Source organism: Homalodisca vitripennis, chromosome 1, assembly GCF_021130785.1.
Source record: "Homalodisca vitripennis isolate AUS2020 chromosome 1, UT_GWSS_2.1, whole genome shotgun sequence".
Classification (NCBI taxonomy): Eukaryota; Metazoa; Arthropoda; class Insecta; order Hemiptera; family Cicadellidae; genus Homalodisca; species Homalodisca vitripennis.
The window spans coordinates 63,550,242-63,573,319 of NC_060207.1; the positions used below are offsets into that span (position 1 = coordinate 63,550,242).

The 23,078-nt window shown below is 34.8% G+C and overlaps 1 protein-coding gene across 4 annotated transcripts in view; it reads right to left on the reverse strand.

The window, feature by feature from the left end:
* Nucleotides 1–23,078, reverse strand: part of LOC124363144 (puratrophin-1-like) — a 520,999-nt gene that overhangs the window by 238,514 nt on the left and 259,407 nt on the right. Inside the window, exon 1 of one of the 4 annotated variants that reach the window (XM_046818309.1) lies at nucleotides 1,071–1,319. The exons of the other annotated variants lie outside the window; for them this stretch is intronic. The gene's annotated coding sequence lies outside the window, so the exon portion shown is untranslated. Of the gene's footprint in view, nucleotides 1–1,070; nucleotides 1,320–23,078 lie in introns of those variants that run through there. 4 annotated transcript variants of the gene reach the window in all.

Below are 23,078 nucleotides of genomic sequence, written 5' to 3' on the forward strand. Positions count from 1 at the left end.
ATTTAAAGTTTTTTTATCATTTACTGCTATTGTATTGTACACGATGTTGTATTATTAGTATTTCTGTCACACAAATAGGACTTCTTAAACAAATAAATTTCAAACGATTATCAACTTTTTAATCCTTCGAGTTTTTATGGTATGTATAAAACTCTATTGTAGTGTAAAGCAGTCAGCACTCTAAATTAAACATGAAGATACAGAATAACTGTCTGAAAATGATTAAAAATAGGTTCCATTATTCCTTTCTAACAAGTTTTTTCAATATACTCTTAAGTAAAAGTTGAACAGAAGGCCATATACACATCTAATCAATTTACTTATTTTAAAATCCTGTTTATTTCACGACTAATTCCAAAAGTGTATAACTCAAATATTTATTAATGAGTATTATTATTTGAGATTAGAAACATCAATTCGTGCATTAATCATTGAAAATAAAATACCATTATTCACGTGCACAAGAATTAGATAGATCAAACTTAATTCTTCTTGTGAATAAATTAATATTTGGACAGGCTTAATACAATATTTTAGAATAAAACAATGAAATGATTATACCAGTTAGTTTTACAATTACCTTTAATATATTATATGTTGTGTTATATTACATGTCATATTTCAATCGTAATTCATTGGAAGTTTTTTTTAGCGAGTCAAGTTGTGCAAATTTTAACTGCAAGCTGTATTTTTTTTTTAGCTAAATAGTTATTTTTCGACTATGTGGATGATAAGTTGGAAAGCAATCTGACTTGAAATTTATGACCAAATCGTAGCAAATACGATTTTAAGAAACAGTTTTTGCATTATTTCATTTGCATGAAAATGAGGCGATACAGACATTTAAACCCTACTACACGAGTGTAAAATTTAAATTAGTGTGATAAAATTGTGCAGTTTTGGTTTTAGTTGGTGTAAAGTGGTCCTAAGAGTCGCGGCGAGAAGCAAGTGCGGGGACAGGTACCGACACACGCGTCTGCGTGAGGTAGATGAACCACAGTCAAGGCCAGGGCCGGCCTCGGCCGACAACACACACTCACCACAAGCGCCAACAATTCTTAAATATTTACCTGCTGATGGGTAATCCAAAATCTCACAGGGCAGGAGCCGGCGACAACACTAGTGCAACACTAAAATACACGAAGTCCACAAAGGTTCTGAATACGTGATGATGTCCGCGCACTGAAACAGACAACGCTACACCACAAAACTGTTCAACCGAACGTGGAAGAAGTTCCAATCGAATAAACAAAACTTGAGGCAAAACATTGCGAGACGAACGGGACGTGCGCGCGACCAACGCGGAGAACGGCGGACGGTGGAATAACCAGCGGCAGCGCGGACGTCCGATCCCCACCACACCGCAGCGCGGCGGCGGCCAGCGGGTGATCACCCCACTATGCTAAACTAACCTCACCGGCCACATGTTTTAATTGTCTTTACTTGTCGGGTAATTGACCAGAGTTCCGGTCTCCTCGTGGAGGGCACTTTTGGCAATATTAGAAAAACTTTTATTAGCAGATTCTCCCTCAGATGTTCCCTTAACCTACATTTACACCATCAGTAAAACACAGTATTCTGGCTGTGGAAGGGTAAAATTTTTTTGAGACACTCAAATGCATTAAAATGTAGTTAAAATATTTAGGTGTGCGATAAATTTAAAAACCCAGGGGTTTACAAAGAATGAATTGACATTGTAGACTAATATTCTACAATTTACACAACTTTAGATAACAAATATTATAAAAATTAAAATTAAAGACAAAATACTATAGATTTACCAAATGCTTAACTTTTTAATTACTTCTTTCTAAATGGTAATACATACGGATAAACACTATTAAATTATCATACGTTGAAGTTTGTATCTCAACATGATCACGTGGCTTCCAGTCAGGAGACTCGCACAAATATTACTGGAAGAGATTTAGATATTACGGGCTATGTCACATCCATAGTAGTGTAAAAATCACAGATCCGACCCCAGATGTTCTCTTACACCTAACTTACGACTGTTGCAGCAGTAAAATACCGGTCTATGAACACGCGAAGGAACAGTACACGACCGATATTAGTATCGATTAGTGAACATCGAGATAATACTCGCTCTATGTAACGGTTCCATCACCAGCTGTTCCTCTGGATATTACCGGCGTTAAACGCAGCCTTCGGCTTGATTCTGAATCGCTATCTGATTAGTAAACTGTTTTTATACTCTTTGGCTGATAGAAACTAAATTAATACAATGTGGCAAACTTCATAAATATTTATCGTTATAACTATTAAGTGAGAAGATAAACAGGGTACCTAGTGTATTGACTACATAATATGCAGAATTAAATGCGGTCCCTAGGTTTTCTTAGATGTATAACAACTTCTTATTGAAAGATAAGATTTAGAACATAACAAGTGTTAGTCAAGATTTCAAATTTACTTTAAATATTTATTCTCAATGCTCTTTTAGAACATTATTAACGTTTCTGGCGCTTTGTTTTAAGCATGTCAATGTGGCGCCCTAGGCAAAAAATAGCCATTTGCCGCTCCGACCATTGCCTCGATCAGTCCCCCCCCCCCCCCCACCGTCATACACGCAGAAACGCTGCAACAAACACATAATTCCTTGGTATGTTTATAAAGGACGGATACCTTACTTGCCGATACAACGGGGTTTTCGATCTTATTGTATTTACGTAACACGTGTGTGTAGGTGGGAGTACAATGTAATTAATATACTTACATTAATTACAAAGTATATAAGTTAACCCTAAAGTTGCTGCCGTAGGCGGCCGCCTATTTTGCCTAATGGTGCTCGCTGGCCCTGCGTGTCAAGATACAAAGTAAAACCTGACAATATTATGTATGATTTGTTAAAATCATGTATTACCAATGCGACAATAACAGATCTAGAGCGGCTGAAAAACGATTTTTTTCTTACGGGAAATTCCTTTATCGATCCCACGAAAACTATACGTTGTGTGCTCATGGTAACAGCTTTCGGCTCGGAGGCTAGCAACTTTTTTTGTATCAGCCCATTCTCATTCCTTTTTCCTTATTTTATCCTCACTTACCTTCGTTTCTGTTTATATTGCTGGCAAAGTAAAACAATAAATTTAATTAAAAAATATTTACAATTAACACAAATGTCAAAATGCATGGAAGTACTTCATTTTCTTTTATTGCAATTTCTATTATGTCTGAATTAGTTCAGATAGTCAAAATGTATAGTGAAGTTTAAAACTGAATCAAGGATCCCGAGGAAAATTTTTCGAAAAGCGTGATTTACAAAATGTTTGAACTATTGATGGAATAGTGGTAATAGAAGTTTTGCCTGATAGCTGAAACAGATTCTACAAGACACTCACTGAATTGACTTATCGAGAGATGAATGACGACCTGTTATCATTGATCGGAACTATAAAGTTCAGTTAAGATGAGTGATAGCGTAATAGATCTGGGTTACGACGCGGCAGGACACCGAACATAAATCCATCCTCTCTTCATTATAATTAGGCGACTTATAATGATATCAGGACCACACAAGTACCGAAACAAGTCCGCCTTCGACCTACAAAACTACAATTACACCATCCTTTACTGTCAGGGGCAGATTCTTCGTGATCAACTATCGGGAGATTTTATATACAGTTCCGTTACCGTAGTCAATGTTCTTACTTTAACACTACGGATTAGTGATAAAAACTCTACATGAAATTAATTACTCCAGTACTAGGATAGGATCTGGCTACTACTTAACAGAATGGAGGTAAACTAGAATTCGAGTGTAGAAAGTACGATGGTTTATAATTATTTATGAGTACTTTTAAGAAAACTACTGTACATGTTTTTGAATAGTATTTTCTTACAGAAAATATTTTTTGTTTTTTGAACTGATTGAACAATTTTAAATTTCTGCATCACCTTGCTTATAAACAATTTAGACTACTTCTTCATCTGAAATGATTCGTAATTACGAAATGTGTTATATAAACTCCAAAATACTTTATCTCAGACTGGCAATTCATAGAAAATCAAGTAGGAAATCTTGTGTTTCTATTCTCTAAGAAAATGTAACAACATCTCTCATATTCAGTTTATTTCCACTTGATTCTATTTAGTAAATTTGCCACTTAAATAAAAAGTTTTCGAGAAGGTGCTGAGCGTTGGTGATAACTATTTAGTAACCCTTAAAGACAATACATGAGTTGAAGACAAACTTTGTTTTGTTTTTAATTTTCTGCGAGAAACAGTAGGCTAGGCATGTATAGTACATGTTACTAAATTGCCCAAATCTCTGATTTAAAAATTACAATATCTTGTGAACAGAGCATAGTATAATATCAGGAAACCGAGCTTCGTTCGGTATGTTTTCTGGTAAATCGTATTTTGGGTATACGTGTCCGTAAACGATAAAACTATAAATGCCATCCAGGGCTATTTATTGTTTTGTCATCTTCTGCATTAAAGGAAGCTAGAGCAAAAGATGCGTTTATGATTCTTATATGTTTATGAAATTCTTCCGAATACGGGTGACGGTAAAAAATAGACGTACTAATTCAATTAAAAATTGTGGTTGCTCCATTAAAATTAGTCCATGCGACTATTGTTCACCAAAGAATTTCTACTTATGCAATTAGAAACTCGTTCCTCGGGGAAATGTAATGCACCGCAATGGATACATAAAATTTCAAATGGTCTAAGGCATGATATTGCACAGCTGCAGTAACGGAAAGTTTATATGTCGGTAAATAATGATTAAGTTCTATTCCCTACGACGTCTTCCGTCTCGAGGTATTTGTTCTTCTAATCGGTATTCTCGTTGCTCATCATTTTCGGTAGCTACACATTGTGCCGCCGCATATTTTCCGGACGTCGCTCTCGTTGTTCGTTATTTCCAGTAGCTAAAAGATATATACAAGAATTGATCGTTTAAAGGTATTAGATTTTACTTTGCCCATCTTAAAAAATATATTTTAAAGGAATGTAACTCGTAAATTAATGGAAATAACTTAATAAAAACCAAAACGCACACTCTCAACGAGTAAACGAGTAAGAATTAGGACATGATGGTTCCTAAGGCGTCAACACTGGTTATTTTCCACTATATCTCTGTACAAGTGGATTTATTCGCCGAGCATGTCCTTGTTCGTTGTAAAAGCTGATAATGTCAGATAAAAATACTTGAGTGAGTGGCATGATCCTGAAATCTAGTTATATGCACTTGGAGGTTGGATTTAGAACATTGATACAGACTCGAGTGTACAGTCAGGAATCAGTCTTCATCAGTCACCTGTCTCTTGTCATGACCCTTTGGGTGACACGGGTTTTATGCTCAGGATCAGCTCACCTTTGCATGGTAATTTTGTGGTTGGAAATCAGATTCAGTAGCCTGCCAGTACAGTGAAAACAGTTTAATATTTAGTGTTCTAAGTTGAATTATCACTATAAACAAAGAGTAAGTAAAAAAAGGAGTGATTTTGTCCAAAATTATGTGTGGCATCTTTCATTATTAAGCACGTAATTCAGTTATCTCAAATCGCTTACCTAATATTCAATTTTAAAATTAACCTTTAGATGATCAAAGATTAAGAACTTATGGAGAACGTTATGAAGAAAAGAGGCCAATTAAAATAGAACAGTACTCTGTATTGTGTATAAATGTAACATACGAAGAAAGTTTATTAAACTTATTTATACTAGTGTGATAATACATGAATAAGTGTAGGACTTGAGACTAAAAAATCGACAATTTTGTACTTTCTGGCTTAAAATGTGAAGTGAAGTGAATTGGTTCTTACAGATTCTCCTTCCTTCTATATCCAACATTTTGCAGAAGTCTCTGAAACGAGAAGATATGTATGTGATACAAAAAGTTCTATTAAGCTCTGTGCTTTATCATACTGGTTTTGCCTTACATAAATAAGCATGTTCTTCCAATTCGCTCATTTCGGTTTCTCGCTTACATTATCTTTACTCTTAACGTAACATTACTTATGCATGGTTTTTCATCGAGTATCGGAGAAGAATTTATGATTGGGTGTGAAGCTGAAGTGAAGACAAAGTATGAAGATGAAATCTGTAAACAGACAGATCACCCTGTATGGGTAGAACCTCTAAACGTTACGGACAACCTGCAACCTCAGCATCGAGAGGTGCTATTCCAGGATTTGTCGGCGACTTGCACAGCCTCCGTCCGTAGCGAAAAGCTCACGAACTTGTTTGACCTTGGGACGAACATCTGAGCTTCCGGTTCAGCTGCTAAAATAGATTTATTACCTCCGCTACCGACCCACACACCGTGAAGGAACTATCACCATGAGTATAGACAGGTACTCGCCCATGAATAATACACGAGTACATCAGCTGATCGGTTAAGTTTATTTCATTTGAATTTTTCTCCCTTCACAATAAACAAATTACGTGCTATTTTCGGGATTTAGGCCTTGATCTTTTTCAGTTTACCATTAACTTCTTGCTAACAAAAATAAATCTGTGGCACATATTTGTCCATTGTTCATCGAGAAAACGTCACTGAACTTGCCCCAATATCTTTAAACTGCTGATGGCTGATTAGAACAAGGAAAATTCCTAAGCATTGGCTCAGCTTGATAAAAGGACCTGATATAAAGGAACGAAAGAGTTATATAACAGACCAACGAACAGACTGCCCTTTGCCATTATAACCCCAAAATCAATAGCTGTTTCACTGGACCACAAGTAACCTACACGTCGAGTGTCTAGGACTCTTTTATTACGAGTTGTGGCACACACGGACGGCGAACGTCAAGATTTAAGACTATCGAATCCTAACATCTCTCTATTGGAATATAAAAGAAATTACCACTGTGTTAGGACCCAAGAAAATAATCTCACTTGTTTGAGGAAATCATCGCGGTTGAGAACCTTCTTCATGACTAAAGGTTCTAAACCTAAGTCTTATTCTTACTTCAATAATATTCTGTGTTTTATTATTGCCTCATGCAATGCTTAAATACGTTTGAAGATCACCAAGATTAGGTTAAAATTTCTACTCCTTCCATCACTTCTTAGATTTCTTAGTTTTTAATCCTATCTCGACACAGCCTTAAAAGTAAACATGTAAACAAGCCCCAGTTACAGATGTAATGGATATCATTTAATTCACAGTTAATACAGAATCCAGGCAACATATTTGAAACCATTATTTTAGAAAAATTATATTAGTAAGAAAGAAAATGGCTGGTGCTATGGCGGTGAACAAAATGTAGTCGTTTTCCATTTTTATGTTACCCACTCCAACACACTAAAAACTTATTACAACATTAAAACACCACCCACTTTACAAGACTAGCGGAGAATATCAAACAGCACCTAAATTGCAATGCGAGTGTGTGGGTTAACAAGAAAACATTCCTAGCTAGCAAATTAAACCCTATCTAAACCAAAAGTCACGAACTGAGTTTGTAATCTGACCGCACCTAGAAATTACTTGCATTTTAAACAGGTTTACATGGAAGTTCAACGGACTTTTTAATGATGTAATTCATGCACAACTGATTGGCTCAAATGTGCACATCTATTAATTAATCCGTTCATATATACTAATTAAGGAATTTTATCCAAATTGGGTATATATACTCCTTTCCTATAGACATGAATATGCAGTTCAGTGTGAAGCAGTTCGATGAACTCATATATAAATCTTTAAGATGCAAATAAATAATTCCTAGGTGCAGCGAGTACAAGCAAAATACGTGACAATTGACTTGAGAAAATTCCAGGAACCTCAATTCATAAAAATTCTAAACAATGGAGTTTAAACTGTGGTTAAAGAAATTTTACAAATAAATCAACACATTTTGGTGAGATTTTGAATGAAGTTCTAACTATTGGGTGAAGTAATAATCAAGAATGGACTGAATAAAGAATAAGCAATTCTAAGTAGTATAACTTGTCTAGTCCAGAAAAAATAGAATCTACTGGGTAGTTACTACTACTAAACTATAATCTACGTGGAAGTGGAAGTCTTGAGAAAAGTTTCTTCAAGCTTAAATAGTTGCATTTTAATCTTCATCATACTATAAAAATAGGTACCATAAATTATTATCTCAAAAAGATTACTCTGAGTTATGCATTGTCTCAAAATTGCAGTCGCTATTGAAATTAGGTAAATTATCTCGTTTTTAAAGAGTTATACGTATAAAAAAAACACAATTTTTCCATAACGCTAAACATAACATCATTAATGTTTTTTTCTCCGGCGGACTAAAGTGTCATTCTATTTTGTTTTTTAAGTTTTTAATTTTTGGGAAATATTTAATTTTTTAATTTTAATTCTAAAAAAACATACAGAGAACAGTACAGGTACTGTAAATCATTCATATTTACAGTATTTGGTTCTAAATACAAATACACTAAAAGAAATCTAAATTATTTCATTCGGTTTTCAAATTTAAAAACTGCTTATAGTATACTAATATTTAGAAAAAAATAATACGTTACGTTTCTAAAGACAGTTTTCATGAATCCATGAAAAGCATTTAATTCTGCCTATATTAAAATATTTCCTTGATATATATATACCTTGGATGTACTAAAAAAGTTATATATTTTATTATATACAGGAGTTTTAAGCCTGGGTCTTCCGCATGTAAAGATGAAAGACCTAACGTACTTTTCTTGACCTCGAAAAGCCTCCTCGTTTCGATTTTCAATTACATTGCATACTGTCGGGCGCATAACATAACATTTTAATTATCATTAACTCGTAAGAGTAGATTAGTTTTATTGACACGATATATATTTCAAATACGCTTGAAATTTCCATCTCTTACGTGCATAAATAGACTCCAATCTGGCAGAAACGTAAGTGTCCTCAACTAAAGGCTTAACAGTTAAACGGTACAACCAGACCGAAGACCTAGCGACTACTCTATATTCACTTTAAAGTCCAGTAATATCTAGCTCGTCCGAACAAATATAAGCTACAACTAGGGGGTAGGTACTACTTCCCCTTTATTAACATTAAACCAAGTTATAACTTGAACAAGTTAGCGAATACTACTTTTCATTCATTTCGTATAATTTATTGTTTTAAAATTTAAACCAAATAAAATGAGCTGGTTACAATACAAAGAAATATTTTTATTCAGCATAAAAAATTCTCTCAGACAACGCACTAATGAATTATATTTAATGTACATGGTTTATAGCCCATCATATGCGAATTTAACAAAAACTTACTTCTTAAGGAAATGTTATTTTAAATGTTACAGAATTTGCTTTCAGGTTTAACAGGGCTGGCATGTTAATTTCTATCCACTATTTACAGCTAAAAAAAAATTATTTACCTAAATGTGAAATAAAATAGACAATTTTCAAACAGTTTTAGGCGAAACATAAGTCATAGATCGTACGATATACTTTGTAAAAATTGAAACACAATATTTTATAAAAAAATATTTTTAAAGTTACTATTTTCACCTTGAATTATTAGTGCCACAGCTCAGGCTTTTTAAAACTTTCTTAAAACATATGTAACAAAAGTTGTTAACTAAAATTATTATAACAAGTTTAAAAATACATAATCAATCTCACACTCTATTTTATTAAAGTATTATTATAACTTTAACACGAGTTAAATGTCGATATATTGCTTTATTATTAAGATTGAGAATCATGGGAAGACTTAACTTTTAATTACCTTCTTAGTGTAAAAAATTATTACAAAATACATGGTAAAAAAGACAATTTCATTCAAACTTCGAACCAGCATGTTCAAATAGTTTACAGCCTAATAATAACGTGTTGTAAAAATAAAATTATATTTTACTTTCAAATAAAATATTTCAAACGATTGATACAACTATGTAGTTTGTTCAGAAGTCGTATATGTAAATGTTGTGTTACAAACACTATATGTGAGAACTATTTGTGACTTACGGATTAACATAATTCTAATTTGAATAGTGAACTTTGTAAAGTTTGTGTTGGATACAGGAATAAACTGCCAAAATTACCAACTTAACCATTAGAAATAGATCATTTAAATGTTCTCAATTTCATTATATAAACAGGTAAAATACACCAGCCGTTTTAAAATTTACTTGTGGAATAGGAAGAACGTAATTTAGCCAAAATTTCACTTTAAAAGCTCGTGTTATTTGAAAAGTATTAATATTTATATTAACAGTTAAATTAACATTCTTCAACAGCCATGGTAAACAAACGAGTTTAACCCAATGTTCTTTGTATAATATAAACACATTGATAAATATTCAAGCAAAACCATTTTTGTTATCTTAAATTCTTTTAAAACATTAAAAGAATAACTGCTTGTTCTTGATACAGAACTGTAAATGTGTCTCGGGTCATGGCGTTGAACTTAATTCTAACTCATCATGTCCGGTCTACTTCCTTGAACTATGAATGGTTGGGTGGAGGACTTCCCCGACAACTGATTACGCTACTACAAGTTTTATCAGGAGAACTTGGACTTTACAGACAAACAGACATGGTGTTAACGTCATGGTGTGTGTTTTGTGTGTAAGCGTATCTTAAACACAATCGTGTGTATACGGGTCGTTAAGTTCTATTGACTAATTAATTGCATTGAGTGAGCATTGATTGGCTCACCCATTAATGAACAAAGATGTTGTTACGAAGCTCAGGAAATAATGCATTTATAGAGCTTACAATATAAATTAATATTAACGAAAATACTATAATTCAAAATAAGTCAATTAATTCTAATGTAATCGGTTCAGTATTTAGGATGTGTATAGTGTCGTACATATTTACTAGTTTAGTATTATAATTAATAATAAGTCATATTCAGAGCAAATCACTGAAATAAAAGATGAAAACAGTAATAAAAATTAATTTGTTTAAATTGAAATCCAAAATTGGTTCGAGGCGAATTGAATGAAAACTGGTTAATTAGGACTGCTCGGACTTTCTTCTTATAATATTAAAACCGGTCCGATTCCTTTTACTGCACAAGTTTATTAATTTCTCTCGTAATCTCCACCTGAAAGATTCTGCATGGTTATCACACTGTCTCTTGGTACAGGAACGTATATTAGTGACCACCAAACGATAACAAATTAAATCCCTGATATGTAACTAATTAACTCATTATGGTACCTAACTTCTGGTTTGAGTAAATTACATTTCCGACGCCAATGCTGAGATTGCCTTGTTACCAAGACCAATAAAATATATATGTGAGAATCTACATTGGTAATAAAGCATATATTATCGCCCATTGAAATTTACTAGACCCAAACATTTCTAGTGGCACTAGTTTGCTTTGTTGCCCTGAACAAGAAGATATATAAAGCAGGTTTGGGGTTTATAACCGTTTTTTTTACATTTTTATATCTGCATTACACTACTGACCAAGCACTGCATACCTAATATTTGCTAAAACGTACAGTTTAAAGTGTATGTTTACTAAAACTTTTAGTTTTCTTATCTGATTCTCACTCTGTGGTCAACAGCGGTTGCAGAATGGTTGAATGTTACTATGAACTTACTCTATGCTTTCAGGACTATAAACGGCAATATATTTAAAATAGTGGTTAAATGAATTAAACATACAGTTGTGGTGCCATATAACAATATTTAAAGCGCTTCTATATAATATTTCGTAACTTTAGAGACAAGCGACCCAACTTTAGAGGCGTAGCCCAAGAAGATATTCGAAATGGGAATAGGTTAACTAGAACGTCCACTTAAAATGTCAGTACAATCGGTCCAGCAGTTTTTACGTGATTGAGTTACAACATTAGGTTTTTATATAATAGTATAGATGACACGTATCAGCTGCCATGACCTGGCACGTATACGGCGAAGGTCTTATTTTTACGTAGTACAAATATGTTTTAAAGACAAACTATTAATTACGTGTGCTAAAAGATTGTCATTCTGTAAAAAAATCATACACTTCACACAAAGAAGTTAACAGCTCCCAGAAAAATTAATAGTCATTGAACATTTACAACATGAGCGATCCATTACTAAATTGCTTATTTGATTGATTTTTCAGCGGTAAAGATATTATATCATGTATAATCCATCCTCCTATTTACCTCTTTTGGGCATACAGCATCCAGACGTATTCTAGTACTATTATTAAAAGATGTAAAGTCGTTAACATTATTTAATTAGATACTTTCAAATTCCCATGTTGTATAGAAATATTAAAACGTTATGGGAAAGTTTTAACAGGCTTACAATAGTTGTTAAGTTTTATGAATGACATATTATAATAAAGCTATTAAATCCGTTTTGAATGGATTTATGTTTATATTTTCATTTTCATATACTTTGATTTAAGGTTTTCATAAACCTTACACAATTGAATTCTTTCCTGTCAGTGAGTGACGGAATTCTTTCTAGATCTCTCTAAATCATCTCTAAAGTTATGTTGATAGTAATTTCATCTTCACATTAATGTTCACAAATCTACTCTATTTTTGGGTAGATTAGTCAGTGCCCGATTTCATCTTGCCGAAGAATTTTGGACAGCATGATTGTTACAATGACCGTAACAGTCACATCTCCGAGTCGATCCGTCCGGTGAAGACCAAGAAGACGACCAATGGAGTGGACAAAGGGCAGGTCGTCGGCACGTACTTCCTCTAGAGCCTCCGCCAGAGACGTGCCCGCCATCTCAACGTCTCCAACAATCCGAGAGTGACTCTGGTACTGTCTTGGAACTTGGAAGAATCTCGCGCCGCGCCGCGCCGGACCACCAAACTCGTGAATCGCCGCTGTCAATTGACGTAATTGGTGGATCAATCTGTCTGCCACGTGGACCTTGGGTAATCACACTTTGAATTAATCAGAGATCATCTACCAATCTGTTCATCATTTGATATTCCATCATCTTCCTGCCTTGATCCTTATCTACAAAATATCTTACAAGATTTCGGTCTCATTATAAACTCGCAAAACCTTAATTGGATTATATGACTAAAATCAAACTAATTTTTCAGTTTTAGAAGAGTTTAACAATCAACGTATTTCTTTAAACCTTAATACGTCTTGATAAGGTCGAATTGCTTTTAATAATTATATCCTTCCTTAAACAATATGGCTGTTTTTTTATCATATTTTACTTACAGTCAAAAAGTGGCCTCTACTTCTGAAGCTACTTATCTGACCTATTCATAATTTTGAATGAAATCTATACCCGGAGACGAGTTCAAAGTTGACCATCTAAAACAGATGACCCGAGAAGGGCTACGCTATACTCTACCATAACAAGCGAGTAACTAGCGACTTCACACGGCTCTGACTAACGCGGAACGCGCCTATTTTATTAGCGATATTATCGGCTCCTCTATCATTACCTGATAAAAATACACTTTATCTTCTCTCCGAGGGTCTTTACCAGCACACCGTTACCGCCCGTAGGAAATATATAAACACCATAAAATTTTATATCTCAATCACGATAAAGTGCGGTGATGGACTGCGGACTGCCTTCGCAGCACGCGTGACATCTCGCATCGCGCTCGATAATACGGCGAAATCGTCTTCCTGATGTAGAGTTTGGCTTGAGTTGTGGAAAGTGAATCTGTGAGAAACTATAACTGTACTATAATAGAGACACAGGTATATATTATCACTTGAAAAGGCTTTCGCATGTTTTATCGTTAAGATAAATTCCAATAAAATTTGATTTGCGTTAGGGGCGAATTCAGATGGAGGAAAGGCCCTTTTAAATGTATAGAACTCATCAAAGCTTTCGTAAAAAATGATCAAATCCTTTGCAACAGTGAAAATTTTTGTATCAGAAACAGTTTTGACATAAATAATATTTTAGTGAGTACAGTATAAGACAACTTAAATGATATAACCTGTTAATGTGCTGAACATCGTCTCTCGATATCTTTGCTTCAGTGACAAATCGGTATATAACTAACATGACGTAGTAATGTGTTATGAAAGATACGCATACTACTGAACGAAGATCGTTTTAATTAGAATTTAAAATAATGGACCTTATTATAGAATTCATTTATAATAATTATGTTAATAAGAATTAAGATATAGACGAACAATATAATTTATAGTGTATTAAAAATAATAATTTGATGAGCTAAGAATATAACAAATAATAGTGCGGAATAAATGCAGAATTCTGATCAAATAACACATGCGATTACCGGTCGATAATGTCGTTTTTGTTATTATAAATATATTAATACGAGTATCATAGAAATATAATGGATAAAATTGCACTTTAATTTACTCGTATATATGGTGTTACCCAAAGCCCGTTTGGTTAACATGGCTTGGACTGATTTTTATATTTTGAATTTATTGTTACAGATGGACTGGTATATTTTTAGGACTGTGACTTACACCATATTAGGTGAAATACATTATATATATTACTAAGTAAATACCGAGAAGATCACGGTACAAAATCTTTTATTATAAAATAAATTAAAAATCCTAACTGCAATAGTTTGTTTAATGGATGTGTATTCGATTATTCTTGACCACATTAATCGATTGTAATTTCTAGAATTATTGGATTGGACACATGTAACGAATCGAATTGCCACCGCCTGCATTGGTTTAAAATATAGTAGACTATCGATGTTGACGATACCGGGAGGCGGCTACCTATGGCTACTTTACGTACGAAACATAAAAGCACACAGTTCTTTATAAAGATACTTAAAGTATTGATGGCTATTTCGCCATATGTCGAAATCAATATGGCCGACTCTGCCTGAAGGCGTAGACTAGTATAGAATTTTAATTGATGGCCATTATATATTTTTATCTTGTCTTCAGTTCCTGATTAGTGAACTTTGTGCAGCAGTCGGCGATAATACATGAAGCCCTTAACTTAGTATAACGGGTATGTAAGAAGTGAAATAATACAATTTTACAATGCCATTTGAATAAGTATTCTTTCCACCACCATCATCTCTTCAATGAGGATGTGACTAGAGTTACGTAGAGACAATTTTGTTTCTACAGAGATCTTCATGTAAGAAAGCAGGCAGGCAACTTAGTGTGGACAGGTAGTAGCGGGAGTCTAGGGTTGCCAAATTCAGCTGAGTCGTTTGATAGGAATACACAAGTAAGTTAGCATCAAGTTCCCCCACGCAACCACACACACACGCACACACACACACACGGCACGTGTCATGTTACGCCTTCAACTGATCGTGTGGGAGTTGGGAGCCTAGGATAGCCTACTAGTTGGTCCATTCATTCCCGGCAAGTCAGCGGGCAATAGTCGGCCTAGTTGGACCGGACCTACCGTCCGGACCGACAGACAGCAACCTTCCGCATTTGGCTAAAATTGGACGAGTTTTTCGGCCGAATCGATTTCTGAACATTCGTAGTGTGACAGTGCAAAAACCAGAGGTGGAATGTTGCTTTCATTAGTTGTGCACAGTGTTGTGCCGTCTCTCCAGGACAGTCGGACTGCAGCAGGAACACCAGAGTTTTAGAAGTCAACGGGATCAAAAACCCCAGAAACATTTCCCCCCGTAATCTTGACGTATACACTACAGATATTAAAAATGTATTTTTTGTGTTTTCATGAACTAATCCGACACCTCTTGTAAGGAGAGCATTATTGCACAGGATCACGCAGAATCCTAATGATAATAAAGGTGAACAAAATATTGAAATGAATTTCTGGCCTTAGACCTTCAAGAAGTTTATGGAGTATTTTGACACCAGCTTCGGATGGTAGGTGTTCAATAGCGGTATGGTGCTGGGCGCGACGGAAATTGTTTCTCGTCCTTAGCTCGTACTGGTGCACTGCTGTCCCCTGCGTTAAGGTACGCTTGAAACAACCGTAAAAGGCAGTCTCAAGCAAGTACAGCATGGAAGGATCAGCAGCCCAAGTTTCCTGAAGGCCTCTTTATACGACTGTATTTTATTCTAGCAATTATACGAATTGCTTTTATGTGGAGGCGAAAAGCTCTTTAAAAGTTTGACTTGCACAGCTACCCCACAGTCCATAGAATAAGTGCGGATAAATGAGGCCAATATAGGCCATTAACTGTATTTGCCGGCTGCAAAAGTTAGAAATTTCACATAGGCCAAGTATGCTCAAAGCAACTCTTGCACACACACTGCCAATGTGGCAGTTCAAGGTCAAGCCTCTGTCAAGGTTTAATCCTAGGAACTTTGTACATTCTCGTAGATTCGGCTTCTTCGAGAATGACGTCACCCACCATTATCGTTGGAGTTGATTTAAAACTTCTATTTCTGAGAGTGAAACGAATGTGCAAATTCTGGACTGAGATATTATTTGAGCAATTTCACTGCATCCTAAAGATTATATAAAAAAAGAAGTTATATTCAAGTTATAATATTGTGTATACTGTAAGATATTGTACATTTAATTTAACTCTTATCAAATTTATCAGCTTACACCTAATCTACATATAATGTGGTTAGTATTAACACGTTGTGACTGATATCGAGTAATCAGGTCTCGTTTAAAGACCATGAAAGTTTATCTCATTCCCGTGATGCAGAGGTTACGTGAACAGTCTCCACTGATAACGCGGAAGAAGGCGTCTCTGCGGACAGCATCATGCGCGGCAAGGATCAGGGAATGCATCAGAGCAGCGGCATAACGACACCGCCGCGCCGCCACTCCAGACTACTCGTGCCGCATCTGATATTGTAATTGTCGTTAAGTGCGGACCGGCCACACTTTCCTCGTTAGAGCTATCAGCTGATTCATAGGCCACACGGCTTTCACCCGGCCTTATTAAACAGCTGATAACCCGAGAACACCGTGGTCAGGATAGCTCGCTGTCGCTCTCTAACGAGAGTCAAGTAGTTCGCGGGTTGACAATGACGATCGCACGTTGGCGCGAATTAGTGAAGGTGTCCCACTGGGCGCGAGTTGGTTAGAGAGAAACTGACAATTCGTCTTGTTTGGTAACAAAGTTATCGTTAGGCGTTAGCGTGTTTATTTTCAGCACTCGATCATCTGAAAACACCCTAAGGAAATGCTCTAAACTGTTAAATAATGATCCTATGATGAAATTAGATTTATAAATATCCGTTATTTATTATTACAAGTTGGGGGTACGCCAGACCACATGTCGCGTAACAGGCGTAGCTGAAGTTGCTTGCAATTTATTTCAATATTTCTAGTCTACAGCTCACTTTATTCTCGAGATATCCTGCGTACAGGCAGCATTCAGAGAGAAAAGAAACTTTACAGTCCCCAGGTAGGCAGAAGAGAACATTTGCCAGCCTGGAATGACAGGCTTCATTAAAGCTCAATACAATCTTATGGATAGACATGCACATCAACGAACTCATTTTTGTTCATGTAGAAATGAAGATTTCTGTAAAATTTTAAGTCTACAGATTAAATCATTTACGGAATGTACTACGGCTATTTAGACTACATGACCATCTAGAGACATTCCCGTCATCAAGCACGACGCTTCTTACATACAGTATACTTACATACAATATACATGTTAAATTTAAAGTCTATAGCTGAATTTGTTCTTGAGGCATCCAGTGGGAAACTGACGAACAGACAGTTATGCAGACAGACAGACATAAAAGGATTTTTTCAGAACCCTTAGTGATAACAAAATATACAAAATTTCAAGTTTATAGCTCAACTTATTCTCGAGATATTACCCTGAGTTATATATATGTTTTGCAGGCGCTTAGCTAAATCCCACGAGGGACATGCATCAATATCGAACTCTAATTTATCTATATATAAATAAAAATACAACGGATTATCCGACAGAATATAACGAAAGTCTTACAAAACAATCCACAAAATGTCACACATTAACACGGCATATAAGGTACTCCGTTTATTTACAATTCTGTTTGTCCTGTGATATTCTCGTTGTCATCACAGACCCATAAGATCGATTTAAATATATTCAGTAACTCTACAATAAATTCCTTAGAATTACACGCACCATCATCGAACTCGATGTTACTTCTACAAAAATTAACCTTTCTTAAAGATTTCAATTAAACAGGTCAATTCAATCACAAGATATAGTTGCGGACAGACAGCCCCCTCAGTGATAGGATAGGTAACCCACAAGCAATTATTATTTGCAATTTTATATTATTTATTTGTATGTATTTTATTTAGATGATATGTATAAAGCATTTATTTAAAAACCTAGTATCTAGACTGCTTGGAATATCAATAGCTTATAATTACAATAGAGTTTAGCACTCTAATTTTATCCCGAGAATGAACCTAGTTTACATTCTGTATTTCACGTTTTAACATATTTATGGATTTTAAAATTGAATCGGGTTTTTTTTAAAAGGGCGTAAGTCATCATTTTTCCGATTTCCACTTTTAATTTTTTTCGAACTCTATACTACTAGATACATTGATTTTCATTAAAAGGGCGTTTTGTATCGTTATCATTTATGGTTAGAAAAAAAATACTTGAAATTCTGATTCAGTTTAAAAGGGCGTAAGTCCAGTATTAGATTTTTTTTTAAACAGGCGTAAGTCAGCTGCAAACCTTTAAAGCTGCTGTGTGTATGCTTGACTTACGCCCTTTCAAAAAAAATTGAAACACGCCAGCTGTTTCATCATTACATCTTCATTCTTAATGAAGACGTGTTGTTTGTGTTTTCTAACCTTACTTTCTTGAGATATTTTTATCTTTCATTACAAGCAGATGATGAATGATGTTGTGATTGGAAGTCCTCGTAAGAGGAAACGTCGAGATCCATCTAATTACAAACTAAATATTGTTAAAGAGGCTCGAATAAAGGGACAATCTTATGTCAGCCATAAGGGAAAAGAAGTGCCAGCCAAGAAACCACAATTTGATTGCAGGTAAGCTAAATAAATGTTTAAGTTGTTTAATTATCACAAATCAAAACTTTAAAACAAATTAAAACTCAATATGGCATACCTCACTAATGCTTTCTTACCTATCATGATGAGTTTTACCTAGATTGTTAGGTTATGTTTATGAATAGGACTACAGGTTTTCTTTGTCATGGTTAAGTATTGTAGCCTACAGTTCTTGTATGTTGTTACAGATGTGCCAACAAATGTTTAAAAAAAAAAAAACCTCGGTGAGGAAGACTGTCTTGATGTATTCCAAAGATTTTATGACATTCCTTCCAAAAATGAGCAAGACTTGTATATCCAAGGATTAATTGACGCTGTAGATGTGCAACAAAGACGGCCTAGAGAAGACGTCGTGAACAGAGGAAAGAAAAATGCTTCATTTTCTTATCATCTTATGGTAGGAGTTTACACGGAAAGAGGTATGTTTCAAAGCTTTTTTATCCGTGTTCTCCATTAGTGAGAAACGAGTTAGGAGGATTAGAAATCTAAAACTTCTAGGCAAAACTCCTGAGGACAAAAGAGGTAAAGGTGTCAGCCATGCTTTAACCTGTTCGAAATCTATCATTTAGTGCATGAGCACATACAATCTTTTCCACTCAAAGAAACACATTATTGTGGCAAAAAAAAAATACTACTTGTCTGCAGACCTGAAACATTAAAAAAATGTGGCAAATGTATCAAGAAAAACATCCGCAAGTTATACCTAAGGTTAGCCTAAGTTTCTTTTGGCAATATTACCATGATAATTTTAACTAATCCATTTTGGTCGCCCACAAGTGGATGTATGTAGCACTTGTGAGGAGCTCAATATTAAAATAAAATCTCCAAACTTGAATGATGTGGCGAAAAGAGCAGCAGTTGCTGAACTGCTTGTCCATAAAGCCAAAAGTAAAAAATTTTACTCACTTTACAACATGAGCAATCAGAAGAGGGTAAAAATGAAAAACACGTGTTATCCCTAGCCTTTTGACTACATGAAGACAATTTCAATTCCAAAATTACCGGTTCAAGAGCTCTATTACATGAGGCAGATATCAGTTAATGTTTTTTGGGATACACAACCTAAAAGACAACAAGACAACAATATTTTTGTACCATGAAGGAGTGGCAAAAAAAACCCCTAATGAAGTTTGTTCTTTCCTCAATGAAGTATTTAAAGTCGGTGTCTGATCATATACTGAACTTCGACTGTTTAGTGATAATTGTTCTGGACAGAACAAAAATCAGGCCCTGTTCAAGATTGTGTCTGTATCTAACAGACTCGGGAGATTTAGGAAAGTGACTCAATACTTTCCCTTACGTGGTCACAGTTTTCTTTCCCTGTGATAGGGATTTTTGGGATCATTTCCAAGGCCCTGAAGAAAAATGACCGAATCTTTACTGTTTCATGAGATAACACAAATCATTTTGCAGTGTTCCTCACGCTTTTGACAAATTTACAGTCCCATGAAGTGTCATCTGATGTTGTGTTTGACTTTAAGAAGTGCAGGGGATATTTTTACAAAAAGTCATGTGTTTCGCAAGAAACAAAAGGCAAACAAACAAAAAAAGAAGACAAGGTGTCATTTCAGATTAGCTCTCTGTTCATGTTTGAGTACAACAGTGACAGCAAAGGATGTATCGAAAGCTTATCCAAATATTAATGGAATTGTATCGCATACATTCTTAATGTCAAAGACAAAAGAAGCAGTTTGTCCCCCAGCCAATTTGGCATATCCAGAAAACCGAGTACCGATAAAAAAACCTAAGATAGAGGACATAAAGAAGCTAAGAAGTTACATTCCACAGGAACACTCACTGTTTTATGAAGAAATTTACAACTGGCCAACTATTGACTGTGAACATAATGTGGTTGATAGTGATTTTTGAATTAGAACAAACAGAACTTGATTAAACTTTTTGATGGTTTTCCTACATTTATTTAAACTTGTTAGTTACTATTTTTTTAAATAAAGGACACACATTGTAATTTCATGTACATTTTGTACTTTTGCTATGTAAATAAATGCCTATTATTCATGAAATATCTTGTAATCAATTCTATCAAAAGATTTGATTTTTTTTAAAAGGGCGATATTTTTCAAATTTTAAAGTTAAATATTACGTTTTTGTTTTTTACCGTTCACTAATGAAACTTTGTAAAAATACCTCTACTCTTATACTTTATAGGATAATAAAATAAAAAACCAACTTTTTGTTACATAATCTTTTACCTACACAGTTTTTTTTTAGTTTTCCAAAAGTTTTCATTTCTTGACTTACGCCCTTTTAAAAAAAAAACCGATTCAATTATAATCAACTTTTTGACAAAATTTTGCCACTAAAATCAAACCTCTACTATGTGTTTTCGATACCATACTTGGATTTGTTTGAGTAGTAAGCTGCATTGGCATTTAATAATTTACAATTATATAACAATATTTCAATTCTTTATTCTTGTGGTCTTTCATACGTAATAATAATATATTATTTTTAAAGAATGATGGAGGTCAAATTGTTATCACATAATAAAAATGTTCAAATATAAAAAGGCGTTTAAGTAGGAAAGTTGTGATAGTAACTCCACTCCACTGCCGGAGAATATCTTATTGACTATTCAGCGACTCCTGGGCAGCCTACTGACCCGGAGCGGCTGGGCACCTGTCACTGTCAGGATCAGGATGTAATGAGACGTACGACGGCAGACGGTTAAGGAAGAAGCGCCTAACAACACGCAGGAGTGACGCGGCGGCCGTCAAAACCCAAGTGGGACTTCCATCTAGGGACGTTTGGTTCATTCCAGAGAATGGGATGGGCTCCTAGTACACGTGTTGAGTACATGTAAATACGCGAGGGCTTTCTCTAACGGGTGTCTCGTCTGGTTAACTGGCCAAACAAAGGATCTCCAATTATGATGAAGATTGAGTGATGGGGATTTGAAGAATAATAATATAAATTATGGTGAGCTTTATAATGTGGCTTAAAAATCACATACTTTATTTGAAAGATTAGTAAAATGCCTACCATGGTTTTTAAGTGCAATCATAAATTACTCTCTTGTTGATTTTAGAATTATGGATACATTTTAAATGTTCTTAAAATAATTCCGTGAAACGGGTGTATTCCTACACCAAATGTTATCAACATTTTGGCATATTCAGTAGTTTAAGAAGTTACCAATATTACGGGCGTTTAAAAATGTTAACAGACCAATTGAAAAGTTTTCCTAATGTTAGGCATTCCTTGAGGACAGCAGTACCTTAAGATTAGACATGAGTAAAAGCAACTCTTTTCAAACGGTTTCAAAGTTCTTGTTGATATAACGGTTTTAATTATTTTTAATATTTATAGTGCCTGAGTATTTAAAAATCTGAGTACCATGCTGCCGTAGTTTACTTTTCTCGCTGTTTGGTTAAGGTTAGTGAATTTTTAATGGATCCAATTTAACGAAAATCTTAAATATTTATAAGAAATAAAAGTATCCTATAATGTTTAAACTAAATTATTTTTTTATACAATTATTTCCTATTGCTGTGTGTGCGAAAAGAAGGGTAGTTATTTGTTATGTGATTTTTATTGAATAGCAGCACAGTAACATCTCTAAGATTAATTAGTTTTACCCGCAACAGTATAGCTATAACATTAGCATCGATCAACTTTGCGAGTCCTGTTAATAATAAAGTTCTGGGTACAGGGTGATCGAACCCTGTATAAGCACAACAGAAATGTCGAGTCGAGTATCCCAGACGTTGGTGGGTCATGCACTCACCATCTTTACAGGAACAATGGAATCTGCTTGTGTAACAGACACTAAGGTCCGGAGGCGCTCAGATTATCACGTACAGAGAATTCTAATAAATTCCAGTTTTAATATCTCATGTTCGGTTGGTCCAACTTACATAAGAGGAGGAATGATCGACCCTCCAATGAAGAGGGGCGTACCCGGTCATTCAGACAATCGTATTTCAATTCGGCCTCACTTTCTCTGTTCATGCTCACACTCGGTGAGGTGATATGAATAGAATAGTCGAGATTAGCATTTTCGTATTGTAGAAATAGAAAAAGAAATTTAATTTTGTTTGATAAGGGAAAGAGTGGAAACGCCCTTTCGGCCCGCCTACGAATGGCCTTGAACGTTGATATATTCTTTTGTATGGTAGTATTTTACAATGCTTGGTTTTAAATTTCCAATCAATTAAACATGGCTGTCATCCCTTTAATTTATTGAAAAATAAAATCTTTCGGCTCACTAGCC